Raw genomic sequence first — 21,323 nt, forward strand, 5'->3', positions numbered from 1 at the left:
AGTTTAGTCAATCACTTCATAAACAATGGAAGAAATCTCAGAAATGATACTGCAGTGAGTCTAGAAATTAGAAGTGAATAAGAATGTCCTTTGGGGATCTCACAGTGTAATGAAAAAGTAAAACTCTCATAGTTTACTGTATAATGTATTTTTTATTATACTTAATTTCTAGTTCAACAATCATTCTATCAAACATCTAAAATGTATCCTTTGGTTTATGCATTTTACAATCCATTAGAGAAAAAAAAAGTAAAAATCTTTTTCAGTTGACTCATCTTAAAATTGGAGAGTTGGCTTGATAAGCACAAATAGAATTTCTAGCTATAAATACTGTATGTTTTACATTATTAAAGAAGCAAATAGAATGGTATCATACAAAGTGTTTCATGTTTTCACTTTTCCAGAAGCCAGCAAACAAGTTTGGAAAAAGATCCAAGAAAGGATCTTTTTAATATGTCCTCCCTTGTGTCAGAGTATAAGGAGCTTCTCTGGTCCAAGAAAATCAAACTAGGAATTTTAGAGGTTTCACATATATTTTCAACTAAAAAAAACCGGGACTACTTTCTCTCATTTGCATTGCATTCAAAGATAAATATAACTATAATTTTTAATGGTACTATCTCTGAAATATATTTCACATTTTATTACAATAAGTTAATATACTACACGACTTGCATAAACTTTTATCACAAGATGTTTTAAACTTACTCACTGAAATCTTTTAAAAAAAGTTTCACATTTTGCTGGTTATTTTCAAATACAGGTAGAGAAAATGTCATGGAAGCTGACATGACACCCTGCAGCTAAAGGCCAATTTCTTCTGTAAATTAAAGAATTCAAGTATTTAGAAAAGTAATTTTTAAGGCCAGTTAACTTAGTTACATATTCTAATGATTTCCTAGCTACTGTATCTCTGCAAGTAATCTTATTTGATAACTACAAACCTCTAGATTAAGTAATAAACATCCTTAAGGCCAGCTATTGACAGAAACAATTTTAGAAGAATTGATGGCTCCCTCCTTTGATCAGAGAGAAAAAGTAATGAGGTTTTGTAGCTAAGTCCCCAAGGCACTGACCATGGCCATTTTCCCCAGACCTAGGGAGGTAAAGATACCATATGTTTTATTTTAAAAACGATTCTCTTTCAGTTGAAGTGTTCATTCCATGGTTAATGATGTGGTAAGACAGAGATAATTTCCAAGTGGAAAAATAGAAAAGTGACTTCCAGGTTTGAAAAGTCTCTATATCTAGAAACATTGTTTGACTCAAACACTGCCTCCTTTCATATAGTACATATGCACATATATATGATATATACACACATATTGCATTATATATACCTCTTATATAACTTTTAAATCTACCTCATATAACTTTTATATATTATATATACATATGTATATCTTTTGTATAAACCTATCATATAACTTCTACATAATAATAATTTAAAGTATATTATATTATTCATTATATAGGCATACCTTGTTTTGTTATGCTTTACTTTATTGTGCTTCATAGATATTGTGTTTTCACAAATTGAAGTTTTGGGGCAACTCTGCATCAAGCAAGTCTATTGGTGCCATTTTTCCAACAGCATTTGCTCATTTCATGCCTATGTATCACATTTCGGTAATTCTCACAATATTTCAAACTTTTTCACTTTTATTATATTTGCTATGGTGACCCGTGATCAGTGTCTTTTGATGTTACTACTATGACTCTGAAAGCGCAGAGATGCTTAGCGTTCTTTTAGCGATAAAGTAAATTTTAATTAAAGTGTGTACTTTGTTTTTTTTAGACATAATGCTACTGCACACTTAATAGACTACAGTATAGTGTAAACATAATTTTTATATGCACTGAGAAATAAAATAATTGGTGGGATTGCTTTATTGAGATACTTCATTACAATGGTCTGGAACTGAACTCACATTATTTTTGAGGTATACCTGTATATTATACATTATATTATATGTAATATATAATGATATATATCTTATATATAGACCTATAATATATATGTTTACCTTTATACACATATATGCCTCTCGCTATATATGTTTCATGTCTTTCAGTCTTCAATAAATAATGAGAGGAAGAGAAATTACCAGTGGGTAAAGGACTTTTCTCTCCAGCTACAAGTCTGTCCATCAGGAAGAGATAACAGATCTATTCCCATCTTTAGCCTCTCAATCACTCCCCTTATTTTCTTTCATGTCAATGGAGAGAAGCATTGTTATGGGCTGAATTGCGTTACTCAAAAAGATATGTTGACATTCTAACCCCTAACACCTCGAAATATTACCTTATTTGAAAATAGGGTCTTCACAGAAGTAATCAAGTTAAAGTGTGCTCATTAGGGTGGGCCCTTACCCAATATGACTGGTGCCCTTATAGAAAGAGGAAAACACATGGGAAGACAGGGGAAATGTCATGTGACAATAGATGCTCAGGTTGAAGTTCTATAGCTAACAAGTCAAGGAGTGCCAAAGATTGCCTGGGAACCACCATCAACTAGGAAGTAGCAAAGAAGCATTCTCCCCTACAGAGTTTAGAGGAAGCATGCCTGCTGATACCTTGATTTTGTACTTTTTGCCTCCAGAACTGTGGAACAATAACTTTCTGCTGCTTTGAGCCATTCAGCTCGTGGTACTTAGTTACGGCAGCAGTAGGAATCTAATAAAGGATTGATGGATCTTGTTTAATAAGGTAGGATTAGATATGCTAAAACATTAGAAGTACTGCTTCATCCTGCTGCAGTACTTTTTTCCTCCATATATTTGGCTAAATAGGCAGAAACTGCTTCTTAGAATTGGAGATTATGAGCCCCTCCAAGGTGAAATTACTTATTCCAAATGAGTTTTTAACAGATGCCAAGCTTTGGGAAGCAGTATGTGTGTGTCTCTATGTGGATCTTTGTCTATCAGTTGGTTTAGCAGTGACTTCCTGTGACTGACTAAGTACTATTTACTTTCCAGGTGGAGGGTAAATGAACAGATTGATTAAATACACATCAATCCATAATGCTTCAAATTCCTAAGCCATTAAATTATCAGGTAGTATCAGAAAGTGTCAGGTAGTGACATATAGTGTTAGTTATTTCCAGAGCATTTTTTGTTTATTCTATTAGCAAAGTGTAAAATAAAAACAAAATCGTTCTCTTAATTACCATTCAATTCAATTTTTATGTAGGATCTTTGGGTTTTGTTCTTACAGTTACTTTTTTTAGAAGAGGGATACTGTCATTCATTTCTCAAACATAAACTGTTAGTATGGAGCTCCGCAATATTAGAAATCCAAAATCTTTTAGTAAATGCATAGAAGGATGAATGAATTAATATGTAAAAGATAAGCATATTACATTTGTGTGCAATGAGACTCAGTAATCATTATCATCACATGAGAAAATGTAGTGGCATCTGTCCCTATTGACAGAGAAACTGACCAAACGATGGGCTTGTATGGATAAACCTTGAGTTTTGTTTGGCTTTTCAAACCATGAATCAAATGTTGGCAGAAAATTAATTAACCTCTAATTTCCATAATTATTTTATTAATTATCCAGCATCCACAAATTTTACTACGTTTGGCCCAATTCTGTCATCCATAGCTGACACCCTTGTCTCATACTTCATTGATCAGAGTTCAATTGTGAGTTCCCAGCTGCAGACTTCAGATAGAAATGCTAACAGTGTCGAGAATTTAGGCTGTCATGTGACATCATCAAGATGGACCCAGAGGATAGAAAAATGATGCTCACATGTGATCCAGTGTTCCTTTTTCCACAACCAGAAGAACGTGCAACCATCTCCACTATCCCACTGTCACACAAGCCCTTATTTTCTTTCTTTTTTCTTTAATTAAAAGAAATTTTTTGGCCACATCATGTGGCTTGTGGGATCTTAGTTCCCCAACCAGTGACTGAACCCACATCCTCAGCAGTGAAAGCACAGGGTCCTAACCACTGGACCACCAGAGAATTCCTGAAACCTTATTTTCACTTGCCATCTTGGAGAGGAACATGAGGAGGAAGAGAATATTTGAGGGATTCTTTTATTTAAGGAGATAAGCTACCTAAATAAATCAGAGGAAACTTTTATCAATTTTAACGATTCTTGGCTCCATGTTATCCTGAAAAGTTTGGATTTAGGAGAAAAACTATTCAAGAATGGAAAGAAAACCTAAGTTTCTATTTTACATCTGGATAAGAAGTTGCCAAGATCTCCAGCTGCGTTTCAGTACCCAAAGGTCTTCTAGGGCTAACTTCACACACCATCAACTCTCCCTCATTATCTTTCATTCTTTAGTACTCTCCACAATGACTGCATCACTAAGTTGAAAATTTCCTTATATCATGTAATCTTAATTTGGTAAATTTAATAGATACTTATTAGTCACCAACTTCCTCAACTTTACTATAGCATTTGTCAGAGAAGATTTTGCTTTAAAAAAAAAAACAAAAAACTTTTCTCCTGGCTTCCAGAGAAGCCAGGAGAAGTATCAGATACTTTGATTTCCTATTTTTTCTTTTATGTCTTAGGTCATTCCTTCTCATTCTCTTTAGAGGAGTTTAGAACTCCTCTACTACCTCTTACCTAAGTATTAGGGTCTCAGATTTGGCCTCTTTCTTGCTTCTATATCATCTCTCTAGGTGGTCTTATTCATTCCCAGTATTTCACACACCCCTTCTTGTTGATGGTTCACTGTTATAGGCTATACTTTCTCTTCTGCTATCCAGATACATATTTCAAACTGATTACTTAACTTTTCCATTTAGCTGGTTCACAGAACACAACATGCCAGTAACCATACATGACATAATATGCCCAAAATAACATGTCCAAAACGAAACACTGATCTCATCCTATCCACAATTCAATTCTTCCTATTATGTTCTCTACATTAATAAATTATCCTTCCTCCAGTCACTCAATCTGAAGACATAGAAACATCATTTAACACTAACCTCTATTAAACCACTAAATCCAATTCATCATAAAGTCCTGTGAATTATAACTCCTACATATATCTCAAAGCTGTCTATCTCTCTCCAGCTCTGTGACAACCACATGAGTCTAAGCCAACATCTGTCATATGGATTACTGTAAGAGTTTCCAAATTGGTCTTTCCTTCTCCACTATTTACTCTGGCAAAAAAAAAAAAAAAAAAAAAAAGTCTTTTTCCACACAGCAGCCAGAGTGACAACTAAAAAAATTTAAAAAACAAACAAAAGAAAATTCTAAATTGGCTTCTTGCTCTCCTCTATGATTAGGATAAAATCTAACTTCTGTAAGTTCTGTATTGTTGTCCAGAAGGTCTTATATGATTCCTTCTCAGTGGACTTGCTTCATTTCATTATAAAATCCATGGCTTCCAAAATCACTGTTTCTTCTCCCTGAAATAACAAACAATTCTTGCTAACCATGTTTATTTAAATTTTTAAAAAATGTGATATACACATACACAAAAGAGAGTGCATTATTTTCCTAGCACTCAGCTTAAAATAGAACCACTGTAAGTCCTTTGAAAATTCTTCTTAGTTTATATCCCTGGCTATACCCTGTTCCCTACAGAAAATCACTTTCATGTTAACAATTCTCTTGCATATCTTTATATTCTTACCACAAATTTACAAACCTGTAAAAATGTGTTGCTTAAGTTTGTCTAGTTTTGTCCCCAGTGGAGTCATATGTTTATATTCTCCAGTGGATATATTTTTTTTCATTAAATACCATGTTTTTGCAATTCATTCATTATAGGAAATTGTAGTTCACCTATTTTCTTGATTTATATCTTTCATTGAATGAATGCATCACAGTGCATTTTTCTATTATATTTTTGATGCATACCTGCGTTATTACTAGCTTTTTATTTAAAAAGAATGCTATTTAAAAATTTTGTGCATGGATTCTAGTGGGTACACACATATAAAGATTCTTCAATGGCAAGTACCTGGGGAAGAAAACTTCATACCATAAAACACATATGTTTAAAACTTGGGAAACTGACAATATTTGACCATTTATTAACCTACAACATTTAAAAGTTTATATGATTCAGCCTTACATATATTCAACTTGAATAAACAAGACAAAATCAATTCCAATGTAGATATATGCCAATTTACACTTATTTTCACTCATTCTGGGACTTGTCTTTTCAGGGCACGTTTTTATAAAATGTTAACGTGATCAAATGTATTATTATAATTTTTTGTGTTTTTTTTTTAAAGGAACACATTTAAAACTGTGTGATGAAATTTTTCTTTGGCAATTGAAGAGTTTTATGTTGACAAATGCATTTTAATCTTTAATTTGTGTATGTGAGAAGGGGTGAATTTAAAAAATCTATTCTTATTTTTTGAAAGTGTATAACCAATTTCTCCAACATCATTAGTTAAAAAGGTCTATTTATTTTCCACTGACCTCTCATATATTAACCAAGATTTCATATATTCAACTTCTGCTTTTGAAGTCTTTATTGTACCAATGCAAAAATATTTGAATTATGAAAATATATAAGAAGGCAAAATATGTGCTAGATACAGTCTCTCAACCTTATTTTTCTCCTCAGCATACACAATTCTTAAAAAACATATATGCATTGCTTTGTCTTCAGTTTTTACTGATGTGCATAATGATGTTGATATTCTCGCTTCTAAGTCATGAGAGCTTCTCTTGGTAGCTTTTAGAATTTTCTCATTGTCTTTGATAGTCTTATATTTCACTAAAATACTTCTTGGTCAGAACTTTCTCTTCTTTCCCAATTTTGGAATTCTATGGGTCCTTGTTTATTTCTGGGAAATTAATCTCTATTGTTTCTTTAAAATTTTCCACTTCACTATAATTTTTCTTTAAGTTTGATTATTTTTTACTCAGTTATTGATCTTTCTGTGCCTATTCTACTTAACATGATATTTATTTGTTTACTTTTTAAATTTATTGATCCTTTTGTGCATGCCCTTTAAAGTACTAACATTTGTTCTTCCAACCTGTAACAGTTTGCTGGGGCTGCCATAACAAATACCACAGACAGGGGAGCTTAATCAACAGAAATTTATTTCTCATAGTTCTGGAGATTAGAAGTCAAGATCAAAGTGCCCCCAAGTTTTGTTTGTTTGTCCTTGGCTTGCAGATGGCTGCTTTCTCTCAATATCCCCTCATGGTCTTTCCTCTGTGGGTGCACACCTCACGTCTCTTTGTGTGACTAAATTTCCTCTTCTAATAGTGACGTCAGTCAGATTGGATTATGTCTCACTGAAAGGCCTCATTTTAACTTAATCACCTCTTTAAAGGCTCAATCTCCAAATGCAGTCATATTCTGAGGTACCAGGGGTTAGGCCTTCAATGTATGAATTTGTGGGGGTGGGGCACAATTCATCCCGTAACACAACTCATAATTTATTCTTCAGATGTATGTTTTACTATTTGTGTTATCTTTTATAAAAATTCAACGGTTGTATTTTCATATCTAAATAAGTCCATTTGTAAAAGTATTTCCTTTTCTTGTATCACATTTGTAATGTATTTTCTTTATTTCATTATTAACCCCTCTGTTCTAACATTTCTACATCTAGTGGCATTTGTAATCAAGGTTTTTCCCTTTTACTTTTTGTTATTCTTGCTGTCTTTTTTGTAAGTTCATTTTAAATTAGTTTCCCTCCTCAGATGTCTTATTTTAATACATGACTGTGTGACGGATGAATAAACATTAACTCAGTTTTGTTTGCTAAAATTCCAGCAAATACTCCACAAAGTCAGACCATTTCTTTCATTTCCCCAGGAGAAGCAGGTTTGGGCAGTAAGCTCCCAAATTATTCTTTTGGATTGGAAAGGGAAAGTGCATGGGGTTTAATACTGGAGGATAGTCAGTCGATGACTCAACTATTTTCTGCAACTCTTGAACAGACCAAGATTTCTGAGTTACTTATCTGGAATAAGAGATTTTGCTGATGCTTCTGACTTATGCAATCAGGGGGTAGACATTAACTTTCCCAGGGAGATGGTTTCTTTTATTCTAATTTGACTTCTAAGAATTCTTCTTGCTGCCTTCTTCTCCAGCTAGAATCAACCACCTCCCTGGTCAGCAAAGCACACAAGTTCCCAGCACTGTTTTCTAACAGTTTTTGTAGTTGTTTCCCAGAATCCTGGATGCTCTGTGTTTAAGAGTTGATCTTACTTGAGGGAGACTGCAGGCTGGCAATTCAACATCTTTGCAGAAACTTGAAAATCTCAGGCTCACGTTATTGTTATTATTATTGTCATGATTACTATGTTAATCTAGCATCTTGCGTGTACTATGATACTTTCTCCCAATACATATTCCAACTTATTGGTAACCAAGGAAATACAATCAGGCTTAAATGATCACTGATTTTTTCCATATATATATCATATCAGTCAGTACCTGTTAAGTGCTGGATAATGTCATTTAATAAATGAGTTATTTATTGAGTTAAAAAAGCCTTGAGAGGTTATCTATTCATAGTTGCTTGAAAATAAATGCTATATTTCGTATTTTATTATGTATATTATGCATTTTCTTGGCTACTAACTAGAATCTGTTCTTGAAAATGAGACATAATCTCTGATGAGTGCTAGGGATCTGGCAGACATTGCTATTAGAAGATTTTTATATTTTTCCATAAATATTCCATAAATATTTAAATGAAATTATTGCATATGTTTATACCTCCTGCTGGCCAGTGAACCAATTAAAGTCAAGAGCTATTCCTCATTAACCCATTGAATACACTGACATCAAATATTTACTCAGAGTTTTTCATGTGCCATGTGCATTTTTGATTGAGATGATTCTCACTCAGTCTTACCTTCAATGCAAGCATGTTCTATGAGGGTAGAACCCATGAAAACAAAGACTCATAAATAATAAATGTTGAGAAATGAAGATTGTTTTAATGGTTAAATATTTAACTGGAGATAATAGGGATGCCTGTCTAGGTAGGCCATTGTCATGAGGATTTGACTGAATCTAAATGTTTAGCTGATCAAACAGCACTCTAGAGAGAAGAACCCGTTGAAATATTTAGAAGCACATTAAACATAAATCGAAAGTTAAAGTAGAAAGATATAAAATTACAGCTGGTAGTTCTCAGAACTCTCTTGTCTATTTCAGCCTAGAGCAGGATGTTACATGGTTACCAGATTTTGTAGTTATAGGAACCAAATATTACATGGGAAAGTGACATAAATGCAAAATTAAGTTAAAAAATATTCAACCACAAAAAAGTCCAACTTAAGCAAAAAGGGGAGACATAATAGAATTTGTCAGAGACAAACACTTGGACAAAAGATTCTTTGTGAAATTTAATATTATATCTGACTCATTTCTAATGCAAGGATGCATCAACATATGCAAATCAACCAATGTGATAAACCATATTAACAAATTGAAGGAGAAAAACCATATGATCATCTCAATAGATGCAGAAAAAGCTTTTGACAAAATTCAACATGCATTTATGATAAAACCTCCCCAGAAACTAGGCATAGAGGGAACTTACCTCAACATAATAAAGGCCATATATATGACAAACCCAGAGCCAACATTGTTCTCACTGTTGTGGCCTCTCCCGTTGTGGAGCACAGGCTCCGGATGTGAAGGCTCAGCAGCCCTGGCTCATGGACCCATCTGCTCCGTGGCATATGGGATCTTCCAGGACCGGGGCACAAACCCGTGTCCCCTGCATCGGCAGGCGGACTCTCAACAACTGTGCCACCAGAGAAGCCCTGGTCACCTTATTTTTGATAAAGGAGGCAAGAATATAAAATGGAGAAAAGACAGCCTCTTAAATAAGTGGTGCTGGGAGAACTGGACAGCTACATGTAAAAGAGTGAAATTAGAACACTCCCTAACATCATACACAAAAAAAAAACTCAAAATGGATTAAGGACCTAAATGTAAGGCCAGACACTATCCAACTCTTAGAGGAAAACATAGGCAGAACATGCCAGGACATAAACCACAGCAAGATCCTTTTTGACCCACCTCCTAGAGAAATGGAAAGAAAAACAAAAATAAACAAATGGGACCTAATGAACCTTAAAAGTTTTTGCACCGCAAAGGAAACCATAAATGAGATGAAAAGACAACCCTCTAAATGGGAGAAAATATTTGCAAATGAAGCAACTGACAAAGGATTAATCTTCAAAATTCACAAGCAGGCCATGCAGGTCAATATTAAAAAAACAAACAACCCAATCTAAAACTGGGCAGAAGACCTAAGATAAGTAGACATATCTCCAAAGAAGATATACAGATTGCCAGCAAACACATGAATGGATGCTCAACGTCACTATTCATTAGAGAAATGCAGATCAAAAGTACAATGAGGTATCACCTCACACCTGTCAGAATGGCCATCATCAAAAAATCTACAAACAATAAATGCTGGAGCAGGTGTGGAGAAAAGGGAACCGTCTTGCACTGTTGGTGGGAATGTAAATTGATACAGCCACTATGGAGAACAGTATGGAAGTTCCTTAAAAAACTAAAAATAGAACTACCATATGACCCAGCAATCCCACTCCTGGGCATATACCCTGAGAAAACCATAATTTAAAAAGAGTCATGTGCCACAATATTCACTTCAGCACTATTTACAATAGCCAGGACATGGAAGCAACCTAAGTCTCCATCGACAGATGAATGGATAAAGAAGATGTGGCACATATATACAATGCAATATGAGTCATAAAAGGAAATGAAATTCAGTTATTTGCAGTGAGGTAGATGGATCTAGAGTCTGTTATACAGAGTGAAGTAATCAGAAAGAGAAAAACAAATACCATATGATAACACATATATATGGAATCTGAATTAAAAAAAAGATTCTGAAGAGCCTAGGGGCGGGACAGGAATACAGACGCAGGCATAGAGAATGGACTTGGGGACACGAGAAGAGGGAAGGGTAAGCTGGGATGAAGTGAGAGAGTGGCATGGACATATATACACTACCAAATGTAAAATAGATAGCTAGTGGGAAGCAGCCGCATAGCACAGGGAGATCAGCTCAGTGGTTTGTGACCAACTAGAGGGGTGCGATAGGGAGGGTGGGAGAGAGCCGCAAGAGGGAAGGGATATGGGGATATATGTATATGTATAGCTGATTCACTTTGTTATATGGCAGAAACTAACACACAATTGTAAAGCAATTATACTCCAATAAAGATGTCAAAAGAAAATCTAACTATTTACGGTTCGTTTTAGAGCCTTAATAAATAAAATGTATTGCAGATGCAAAACTACAAATGGTGTTACATAGTATAGCACATAGTATAGCACATATTTAGCACATTCCTAATAGCAGATTGTTCTCTGTTCTTTTCATGTATTTTCTTTTATTTACCTTTTAAATAACTGGGATGAGGAGTAACATGTGTGGATCAGAAAAGTACACCCTGACTTCAGACTTTCCCTTCACTTTATTTTCAATTTGAATGAAAACTATCACTGACATTGGATAATAATGATGGAGCGCTTCATTGGATGCCAAGCAGAGACTAGGGCATTATAGGCACTATTCTTGCTGCTGAGAATAGAAAGTCCACAATTGTCCCTGCTTTTACAGAGCATAGCTTCTATTAAGGAGCCGAAGTAATTTAATCAGAAAATAAGTATACAATATGTCTGGTAGCCAAATGGATTAGGAAGAAAAATAATTCTGGGTAGGTAGAGATGATGATAAGATTCAGTGCTATTTAAGATAGCATGGTTAGGGGAGGCCCCTCCGTTAATGTCATGTTGGACAAAGACATAAATATAGGATGGAGTGACACATTCTGGTGGAAATGAGTCCAGGCAGGGGTAGTAGCTAGAGAACCCCAAATCAGGAGTGCTTTGAGGGTATAGAGAAATAACATAAAGGCTGGGATAGCTGGAGCAAAATGATGAAGTAGAAAATGCTCCATGAAAAAAGAATGGTAACATGGGGTGTGTGTGTGTGTGTGTGTGTGTGTGTGTGTGTGTGTGTGGAGGGGAATCATGTATGGACAGTTAAGCCATCAAAAATCATCATAAGGAAAGCCTGTGGGATAATGATCAGAGAAGCTATGTTATATATCATGTTAAAAGAAAACAAAACAACATCAAAACAACATCAAAAATAACCTGACCACAGGAAGGAGAATAAAGTGTATATATGGGAGATTAGATAGGAGGCTATTGGCATAGTCTAGGTGGTGAATGATGTTGTTTGACTACAGCAGTAAGGAGAGGCAATGAGTAATAGATTCTAGAGATAGTTCTGAGAAAGGGAGAACATGACTAGCTACAATATGGAAGGAAGTAAGACCAAGAGTCTAAACAACAACAACACAAAAAATTTTCACATTTTCTAAGGATTACACTTCAGTAAGGAAAAAGTGGGTACATCCAGCTGGTAGCTGAGTAACCAACCAGTTCTGAAATGCAATAAGTCCAGACTTTTATTTATATGATTATATCTTAAGAAAACCCCTTCCTCTCCAAGAATTATTTTTTGATCTGCAGGAAATAATTAGGAATTGGAGACTTAATGACATTTAACAAGGGAAAGGAAGAAGAATCTTATAGTAATATATTAACTAACTAAACAAAGTATGCAGTATATACATTTGATTAACAGATACACACTGCTATATATAAAACAGATAATCAACAAGGACCTACTGTATAGCACCGGGAACTATACTCAATATTTTGTAAAAATGTATAAGGGAAAAGAATCTAAAAAAAATAGATATATATGTATGTATAACTGAATCACTTTGCTGTACACCTGAAAATAACACAACATTGTAAATCAACTATAGTTCAATAAAAAAGAAAGTATTAGAGAAAAAGCAAGAATCCATAAAGGTCCACACTTTTTCCTAGGGGATAAAACATTAAGGAGCTTTTGGCAGCAAACCTGCAAGATGGCCCTGTATAATTCCCACCTCTCGGTCTTCATGCCTTGTGTAGTCTCCTCACATATTGTATCTGGATCAGTCTGTGTGACCAACAGAGCACAGAAGTGATGGCATATCGCTGCTGAGGCCAAGTCATAAAGAGTATTTTCTAGCTCGCTCTCTCATTCTCTCTGTCTCTCAGACAACTCTCCCTGGAAAATGTCAGCTGCTATATCATGAGAACACTCAAGCAGCCCAATGGGCAGCCCCATGAGGTGAGAAAGTGAGTCCTCCTACAAACAGCCAACAAAGAACTGTGGCCTCCAGCCAATCGTGATGTGTGTGAATCATCTTAGAAGCAGTTTCTTCTGCTGCAGCCGAGCCTTCAGACATCTGCAGCCCTGGTTGACATCTTGGCTGCAACTTTGTGAGACCCTAAGTCAGAACCATCCTGCTAAGCCACTCCTGAATTTCTGATTCATAGAAACTGGGAGGAATCAGTATTTATTTGCTAAGCTTCCAAATGTTGGGGTAATTTTTTATGCAGCGATAACTAAGACAGATTTTAGGAATGAGAGTATCATGCTGCTGTAAGAAAAACTCCACATGTAAGGCTGGCATTAGAACTAGAGAGTGAGTGGAAGCTGGAAGAACTTTGAACAAGTTGGTGAAAGCTGAGAGGCTTTCACTAAATGGTCTGTAACAGTATGGTGGCATTTAAGGATGTTTTTAGAAGGAAAATGATGCCTTAAAATAGCAAAAAAGATGCATAGATTAAACGTTCTTTTGGGAATCTAGGCATCTGAAGAGATTGAAGAGAAAAGCCTTAACTGTAGCCAGAAGCAGGTCCCTGAGTTTCATCTCTGCCCGGTTAATAGAGTCAGCAACCATAGCTACCTATTTCTTCTCTTACAGTGTCCAATTCCTATTTGCTATAAACATTCATCCAGGGGGAAATTCCAGAGCTGGTGTCATTTCAAAACTGCTCAGCTGAGGCAAGAAGGAGCCTGCTTTTGCCACCTGTTTCATATCCACCATTAGATAGGTTGTGTACTAGCAGCTCATTTACTTTTACATTATTTCTTTTTGGTAGTTGTTATGGATATGAGGCCAAAAGCGTGCAGGACTGGGGTGTGCAAAATCTGTCTTCTTAACTGGATGAATTAATGAGAGTACCTCGGAATTTTTGAAAAAAGGAAAAAAAAACTTAAAAATACATTTTCTCTAAATAGGTAAAAAATTGCGAATCATGGGTTCTTGTAATAAACTACATTTTACAAAGAGGCTGGCAAGAAGCTGGTGATAAGTTAGAGAGAGCATAAGTAAACAAGTTTTTATGTGTATCCAAACCACATTTCTTTTGTTCCATATTCTGGACATCTACTTCTGTGTGTTTTCACTGTGCTATGAGGACAACATGGGTTCCCTTCTCTACCTAAGCACTTTGTATCTCTGTACCACCTGCCATGACTGATATTATTTCTGGATAAATATATACTTTATTGTGGTCATGAATGCTGTGTTTCCCACTTTGTGCTGGTGGTAGAGTCAATGTCTGCTTGGGCCTCCATGATTTAACTAGAACTCTGTTTCATGCAATGTCGAGATACTTCTTAGCAACATCAGTCGGCTTCCAGTCATCCATAGCTTAGGGAAACCGCAATAAAATAATAAGTAGGATACTTACTTAAAAATAAATGTCCTACTTATTATTTTATCAAGTGGGTGCAGAAAGCCAAGAGCTAAGGGCAACAAAGGGTATGATGATTATGTTTCATCACTAAGTTTCAAACTCCGCCTTTCTACTTCTCATGAATACATTTACATTACCAAGGGCTTTACTTAAAAGGAATAATCATATAAACTCTTTCCTAATAACTAAAATATCTTTTTCTTGATCCTTAAGAAAGAGTCACCGTTTCTTTAGTATTACAACTTTGTGCTCAGAAATGTTCCTTGGCAATGCAATTTGATATGATCCAGTGAGTTAAGAAACTAAGTACTCAGCATGATTAAACTGCTGATAAATGTGCCTCCTTGAATTTGCTGGTAAGCATTTCTCTGAGGAAAATATAGGTATGTTCTTTTCCCCTTGACTTGATGGGGACTATTTTGGTTATATGTTTTTCCAATGTGTTGAAAGGCATCTAAATAAATATTGAACTTATAATGAGAAGCAATTTTTCCAAACAGTGTTAAGTCAATAACCTGCTCCCCATTCACTTTGCTTGTAAAGGAAATACACATGAGAAAAATGGATGGTACTCTTATAGTAAACTCCTTGAATCTTAAATTCAAATTAATTTTCCCCAGAATATACTTTCTTTGGTAGATATTACATTTGGTTAACTTATTTTTATTAGAACTTTATCATGCATTTGCTATTTTTAAATTTTTGCTCCAGTATATATTGACGATTTCATTTAAATACAGGCATGTGTAGGATTTGCAGAAAACACACGGGTATTTTCAACCTTTTGGGCTTGCTGGGAAACAAAAAACAATGTCTTTTATCGTACACTCATGAACCAGTGTGTTCAGGAATACTGAATTGAAACTGAGATAGACAAATAAAAGAAAATTAGAAATATTTGTAGTAAAAATGTAGATGAGCAAACTTTTAAAAGAATAAATTAAATTGGAGATGTACAGCTAAAATGACTGAATTTCAGGGTCTTCATTTTAGCTATTTGCATGCAAAAGTAATAGAGCGTTAACCAATTATTGTGCAATCTGGTGTAATTGCTTCACCAAAGTAACCTTCATATGCCATGGATGTATTTGTATACAAAATAACTACAATACTGGCATAACAACGAAATAAAACTTTAAAGCTGGATTTTATGTGATAAGGGAGAGAAATCAAAGAAATTATGGAACTCAGGTAGGGTTTTTACTATCTTGCCTTCTTTCAGGAGCTACTAGCTGTTATGCTCACACAAATAGGTTAGTTGAAAAATACATTAAAATGTGCAAATTATGTCTTTACAGTGAAATTAATGACCAGTCCATCTAGCATAAAAGACAATTTTACAAAGGAAATACTGCATCATTAAAGTGAGCAGTTAGGCAACCCGAATGTGCAGAGTAAAATGACAACAGCGTTCTCAAAATGGTGTTATATCCTATAAAGTGCCTGTCACTTAAAATGAAGAGCAGTAACACAACTCCACTCTCTCAAGAAGGAAACAAGCGTGCTGCTGAACATTCATCTTGTCCTAAAGAATGAGGATTCTAATGGTGTTTAAAATCTTAACCAGAACACATTTTTGTTTTATTGTTGTATTATATGATATAAAATTGTTCATGAAAGGACAGTAATGGCATGGTAGATATACTAAAATTGTTTAATTTTGAGACAAATTGGCAGAATTGTAGAGAGTAATTTAATTTATGATATTAAAGTATTTATACTTTTATAAAATTTTAAAGTCCCACGGAGTTCAGAAAAAATAGACTGGAACCTAGTATTCTATCCCACAACTAATGGACTCAGTTCTAGACAACCATCTCCAAGTCAATACTTTCAACATAAAACACATATTTATCATGAAATAAAAATATTTTATAGCCAGTTTATCAAGAATCTTGGAATAAAAAATGGGGCTAATCTTTTGCTTCATATCAGTGCTCTAAATACGAAGACAATTAGAGTCACACCTACTTATGATTACAACAAACCTCTTCAAACATAGGACCAAATGAGTCTTCCACTAGTTTCAGAGAGCTAGAACTCATTCTTGTTTGACCTATTGCCATTCCACTAAGAAGCTTGTAACAGTGCCTTTATACACCTATGTTTTCCTTTCTGCTGGGGAGGATGATGAAATTTAAAGTTAGCAAGCATTTTGGCTCCTGAGAAAAGGAGGCAGTTCCCAACTGTAAGTAAGTGAGTAATATGAAATATATTTGATTGTAGATTCCAAAGAGACAAAGATTACAACAAAAAGTGATTATGCAGGGCTTCCCTGGTGGCGCAGTGGTTGAGAGTCCGCCTGCCGAAGCAGGGGACACGGGCTCGTGCCCCGGTCTGGGAAGATCCCACATGCCGCGGAGGGGCTGGGCCTGTGAGCCACGGCCGCTGAGCCTTCGAGTCCGGAGCCTGTGCTCCGCAACAGGAGAGGCCACAACGGTGAGAGGCCCACATAACGAAAAAAAAAAGAAAAGTGATTATGCAGTGATGTGCTATTTGTCCATAAATATTTTAGGTTATGTTTAATACTCATACCCTAACTTCTGCTGTCTAGAGCTAAATGATAACAGGTATTATGTGTACAGAAACAGGATTTAAGAAAACTCGATGCTTCCATAAGGGAGGTGGCTGCGTGATCTTTAAGGACATATTCTGAAAAGGTGTACTGCTGATGAAATATGGCAATCCGGCTTTTTGGTGTATACTGAGACAAGTGGTAGACTTTATTTCTGTTACACTCTATCTCTTTATAAAATGGAGTTTAAACAGCTTACAAAAATACATGAAGTCAATGTAGTATAAAATAGAAAAAAGGAAGGAAAAATTTTAAATGAGTAAAAAGAAAGACGTTCACTTTCATATAGCAATAAACATTTAAAATTTCTACCCTCTTTTTTTAAAAAATTTATTTATTTTCGGCTGCGTTGGGTCTTCGTTGCTGCACGCGGGCTTTCTCTAGTTGTAGCGAGCAGGGGCTACTCTTTTTTTTTTTTTTTTTTTTGCGGTACACGGGCCTCTCCCGTTCTGGAGCACAGGCTCCGGACGCGCAGGCTCAGCGGCCATGGATCACGGGCCCAGCCGCTCCGCGGCATGTGGGATCTTCCCGGACCGGGGCACGAACCCGTGTCCCCTGCATCGGCAGGCGGACTCTCAACCACTGTACCACCAGGGAAGGAGCAGGGGCTACTCTTCATGGCGGTGTGTGGGCTTCTCATTGCGGTGGCTTCTCTTGTTGTGGAGCACAGGCTCTAGGCATGTGGGCTTCCATATTTGTGGCATGTGGGCTCAGTAGTCGTGGCACACGGGCTCAGTTGCTCCACAGCATGTGGTATCCTCCTGGACCAGGGCTTGAACCCTTGTCCCCCACATTGGCAGGCGGATTCCCAACCACTGCTCCACCAGGGAAGCCCCTTCTACCCTCTTAATGAAAGCATGTGGTAAAATTAAAACTGAACAGTCTGGTGACTAACCAAAGAAATAATAAAAAATAAACACATTATTTACAAATTTTGATCAGTATATTTCCATACAAAAGGCTTCCTAAAAACACTAAAATGCCCTAATGTCCAAGGCCATTTTCAAATAGCTATAACAATGCAAATTGAAAGCACAATGCTGATGAGTGGTGTCCAAAGAGATGTGTAATAGCGTACTTCTATTTTGATGTAATCCAATTATAAAATAAAATATCTTCTAGGGCTTCCCTGGTGGCGCAGTGGTTGAGAGTCCGCCTGCCGATGCAGGGGACACGGGTTCGTGCCCCGGTCCGGGAAGATCCCACATGCCGCGGAGTGGCTGGGCCCGTGATCCATGGCCGCTGAGCCTGCGCGTCCGGAGCCTGTGCTCCGCAACGGGAGAGGCCACAAGAGTGAGAGGCCCGCGTATCGCAAAAAAAAAAAAAAAAAAAAAACAACCAAAAAAAAAAATATCTTCTAAAGGAATATAATTCATATTTTGCAAGTAATTCTCATCTTCCTCTTTCTCAATTCTCACTCCCTAGAAACTTTACAATAGTTGACAGTAGACAGTTCTAAGTTACATTCTTTGCCAATACATACAGAATTGAAAAATCTGTGTTGAGAATTAAGGCTATAGGTCTATAATAACCAAATATAACAAATATTGTTAAGTGGCACATGAATTTCATGTAAAGTAACTTAGATGACTAGTTTTCTGTTACATTAGTGACCCGAAGACTCTATTCGCTGGCTGACTCAGGTCCCAGAACCATTAAAATGGCTTCTCCAAAGTGACTAGTAGAGCAGAGGATCCCATGTTGCCTTCTAGATTATTAGCTATCCCATCAAGTAATTATACATCCCAAATGATGGTGAATTGTAAGGCATGACAAAACACTATGAGATTTCGAGTCTTATTACATTTTCACATAAAAGTATATTTTATTATCACATAATTGTATATTGTAACAGATGTCTTTGGTATTTGAACTTTTTATATTTTTTGTATTAATCACCATATGCATAACATTTTACTAGTTAAATGTTTATGATAATGACTTTTAGAATTTCATATCAATCATTATATATTAGTAAGTTATGTATCTGTTGCATATTACCATATTTTTCATGAAATGTCTCATTCTTTTATATTTCTTTTTTAAACTAATTAAAATTATTTTTATTGAAGTATAGTTGATTTACAATGTTGTGTTAGTTTCAGGTGTACAGTAAAGTGATTCAGTTATACATACATATATATCTATTTTTTCAGATTCTTTTCCCTTATAGGTTATTATAAAATGTTGAGTATAGTTCCCTGTGCTATACAGTAGGTCCTTGTTGGTTATCTATTTTATGTATAGGAGTGTGTATATGTTAATCTCAAACTCCTAATTTATCTCTCTCCCCCCTTTCCCCTTTAGTAACGATAAGTTTGTTTTCTATGTCTGTGTGTCTGTTTCTGTTTTGTATATAAATTCATTTGTATTAGTTATTCTTTTGGTTCCAAATATATATCATAAAATATTTGTCTTTGTCTGGCTTACTTTACTAAGTATGATAATCTCTAGGTCCATCCATTTTGCTGCAAATGGCATTATTTCATTCTTTTTTCATAATATTTTAGTATGATTCCAACAGAAAAGTTGCAAGATTAGTAAGAATCTCCTAGAGACCCTTTTCCTAAATACACTAATTGTTTATATTTTGTCCCACCTGATTTACCTTCCTCTCTCTTTCTCATTCTCTCTGTTTCCTTCTTTTTGTTTTTCTCTCTGTTTATCCAGTTATGTGTGTTAGTGTGCAACATATTTTTCTTGAACCATTTGAGATTAAGTTGGAGATATCATGCCTCTTTATCCCTAAATACCTCATGGTGCTCAACTTAAGAACAATATTATTCTCTGACATATCTATGTTATTGCTATTAAAATCAGGAAATACAATGTAAAGTACTGTTATCTAGTTTGTGCTCCATGTTCAAATTTCAATGATTTATCACAAAAGTCATTTATAGTTACTTTTCTTCATCCAGAATCCAAACATGTTTAGTTGTTGACTCTCTTTCCACAAATTTCAAACAGCTTATATTTTAAAATATGGAAGAAATTATTAAGTGGATATATCTTAAAGATTTTTGCATTTTTATATACTAGGCTACTTTCTGTTATATGAAGATTTTATAAGAACATTATTTTTATCAAACATGTTGAGAGAAAAGAAACTTAAAAAAAATCCTTGAACTTAAATTTGAACAACAAAGTCTGGTGACTGCTATGGAGGAATCAGAAATGACTAAATCAACACAGTTATCTTTGGCAAGATTCAGATTTCACTAATAATTTTCGCATACGTTAAGTGTTAGATGCTAGGTTAAGTGATTGCAGATATATTGCCACATTTATTTGAATCAACAACGATTTGCATCATACACTATTTTCTTCATTAAATAAAAGCAAACTGATATGCAGTGAGGATACCAAACACTAACTTCAAGTATATATGGTTAACACTGTTGAAACTGGAATTTAAATTCAAATTCAGAATTCTACTTAAATGAATTGGTATAATATATAACAGAAAATAACAAGGATCAGAAGTAAATGCAGATTAAGTTCCAGGAGTAAGGATTACACCAGTCTTGAATACGAGAAATGAATGAGAATTTAGACTTTGAATGTAGATGTGTATAAGCCCATATAAATACAAATGCTCATCTGAAGCAATAGTTCTAAATGTGATACATTCTAACCCTAAATTACACCTGTGCTGACTTTAATAAATACATATCTAGGTTTCATCAGGAACAAGTTCATTATTCATGGCTGAGAATCACCTCTGTCTATGTCTGGAGAAATCGTGTTTTGTTTTGGTTGGGATGCTATTCACAAATTTAGGATAGTTTTGTTCTATAAGTTTGCAGGGTGTATTAATTTTCCATTGCAAAACAAATTACCACAAATTCGATGCTTTAAAACGTACCAGTTTATTAGCTAGGTTCTGTAAGTCTGAAGTCTAGGTGGGCTCAACTAGGCTCTATCTTCAGGGCATCATAAAGCCAAAATCAAGGTTTGAGCAGCCTAAACTTTTATCAAGAGGGTCTGAAATGGAATCCACTTCCAGGCTCATTCAGGTCGATAGCAGAATCCAGTTCTACTTAGCTGTTGGTCTGAGGTTCCACTTTTCCTTTTGGACATCAGCCAATAGAGGATTCCCACAGTGCTTCTCACATCTCCCACTCTATCTCCAAAGCCAGCATCTGTGTGTTTAGTCTGTCTCACA

Source organism: Grampus griseus (assembly GCF_964374135.1).
Source record: "Grampus griseus genome assembly, chromosome: 3".
In the NCBI taxonomy this organism is placed as follows: domain Eukaryota; kingdom Metazoa; phylum Chordata; class Mammalia; order Artiodactyla; family Delphinidae; genus Grampus; species Grampus griseus.